The sequence below is a fragment of the Scophthalmus maximus genome, chromosome 9 (assembly GCF_022379125.1).
Source record: "Scophthalmus maximus strain ysfricsl-2021 chromosome 9, ASM2237912v1, whole genome shotgun sequence".
In the NCBI taxonomy this organism is placed as follows: Eukaryota; Metazoa; Chordata; class Actinopteri; order Pleuronectiformes; family Scophthalmidae; genus Scophthalmus; species Scophthalmus maximus.
In genome coordinates, this window is record NC_061523.1 from 24,425,001 (window position 1) to 24,427,500 (window position 2,500).

The following is a 2,500-nucleotide window of genomic DNA, read 5'->3' on the forward strand; positions in this document are numbered from 1 at the left end:
CCACTGGTTCCTCCTGACGGTCGGAAACTACAGTCTTTAGTTATATGAAGACAATCAGAGACTGTATATAAAGACGATCACTGACTGTATATAAAGACGATCAGTGACTGTATATAAAGACGATCACTGACTGTATATAAAGACGATCAGAGACTGTATATAAAGACGATCAGTGACTGTATATAAAGACCATCACTGACTGTATATAAAGACGATCAGTGACTGTATATAAAGACCATCACTGACTGTATATAAAGACGATCAGTCACTGTATATAAAGACGATCAGCGACTGTATATAAAGACGATCAGAGACTGTATATAAAGACGATCAGTGACTGTATATAAAGACCATCACTGACTGTATATAAAGACGATCAGAGACTGTATATAAAGACGATCAGAGACTGTATATAAAGACGATCAGTGACTGTATATAAAGACGATCAGTGACTGTATATAAAGACGATCAGTGACTGTATATAAAGATGATCAGTGACTGTATATAAAGATGATCACTTACTGTATATAAAGACGATGTGACTGTATATAAAGACGATCAGTGACTGTATATAAAGACGATCAGTGACTGTATATAAAGACGATCATTGACTGTATATAAAGACTATCACTGACTGTATATAAAGACGATCAGTGACTGTATATAAAGACGATCAGAGACTGTATATAAAGACGATCACTGACTGTATATAAAGACGATCAGTGACTGTATATAAAGACGATCAGAGACTGTATATAGAGACGATCACTGACTGTATATAAAGACGATCACTGACTGTATATAAAGACGATCAGTGACTGTATATAAAGACGATCACTGACTGTATATAAAGACGATCAGTGACTGTATATAAAGACGATCAGTGACTGTATATAAAGACGATCACTGACTGTATATAAAGAAGATCAGAGACTGTATATAAAGACGATCAGAGACTGTATATAAAGACGATCAGTGACTGTATATAAAGGCGATCAGAGACTGTATATAAAGACGATCAGTGACTGTATATAAAGACGATCACTGACTGTATATAAAGACGATCACTGACTGTATATAAAGACGATCAAATTAAAAAGTCAGATAATTTTGACAAAAGATAATTTTGACAAATTTTGATCTAGAAATAAAACGTTTGACTTTTGACAGAAGTTTTCTTCTCCACATTCAGACGAACTGACACATCTCAGGTGTAATGAGCGGTGAAGTGATAACGTCTTGTTCAGGCGTCTCCTCTCTCATCACTCCGACGCTCTGATTAGTCGCGGCACTGCGTTAATGTGTGGGTGGTGGGGGAAATGATTTAACGGCCTCTCTCCTCCTCGACCTCCTCCTCCTCCTCCTCTTCCTCCTCTTCCTCCTCTTCCTCCTCCTGCTCCTCCTCCTCCTCCTCCTCTTCCTCTTCCTCTTCCTCCTCTTCTTCCTCTTCCTCCTCCTCCTCCTCCACTTCCTCCTCCTCCTCTTCCTCCTCTTCCTCCTCCTCCTACTCCTGCTCCTCCTCCTCCTCTTCCTCCTCTTCCTCCTCCTCCTACTCCTGCTCCTCCTCCTCCTCTTTCTCCTCTTCCTCCTGCTCCTCCTCATCCTCCTCGACCTCCTCCTGCTCCTCCTCTTCCTACTCCACCTCCGCCTGCTCCTCCTCTTCCTCCTCTTCCTCTTCCTCCTCCTACTCCTCCTCCTCCTCCTCCTGCTCCTCTTCCTCCTCTTCCTCCTCCTGCTCCTCCACTTCCTCCACTTCCTCCTCCTCCTCTTCCTCCTCTTCCTCCTCGTCCTCTTCCTCCTCCTGCTCCTCCTCCTCCTACTCCTCCTCCTCCTCCTCCTCCTCTTCCTCTTCCTCTTCCTCTTCCTCCTCCTCCTCTTCCTCCTCCTCTTCCTCCTCTTCCTCCTCCTCCTCTTCCTCCTCCTCTTCCTCCTCTTGCTCCTCGTCCTCTTCCTCCTCCTGCTCCTCCTCCTCCTCTTCCTCCTCCTGCTCCTCCTCCTCTTACTCCTCCTCCTCCTCCTCTTCCTCCTCCTCCTCCTGCTCCTCCTCCTCCTCTTCCTCCTCCTGCTCCTCCTCCTCTTACTCCTCCTCCTCCTCCTCCTCCTCTTCCTCCTCCTCTTCCTCTTCCTCCTCCTCCTCTTCCTCCTCCTCCTCCTCCTCCTCTTCTCATCCCGGTGGTTTTGATCTATATTTTACTTCCCGTCTCCGTCGTTCATCAGGAGCAGAATGATTCCTAAAGTAATCTGACATAAGCAGCCAGCGACTCACACCTCAGGACAGAAGAGGAGGAGGTTTGTCGTTTGAATAAATCACGTCTCCATTAAACCTGGAAAAAAAGAGAGAAAGACGTCTGCGTTGACCTCTGACCCCTCGCAGCTCGTTCTCAAAGCAAAGTGGACGAGGAGACGCAGTTAAACGGGGAAATTAGGATTTTCATTTTCATGACTGAGGGAGGGAGCAGGGCCGGAGCTACAGAGCAGACAGAGTGTAGGTAACAACCTG

The 2,500-nt window shown here is 45.5% G+C and overlaps 1 pseudogene; it reads left to right on the plus strand.

The window, feature by feature from the left end:
- The window catches only part of LOC118319989, a 34,204-nt pseudogene that overhangs the window by 919 nt on the left and 30,785 nt on the right, over positions 1-2,500 (plus strand).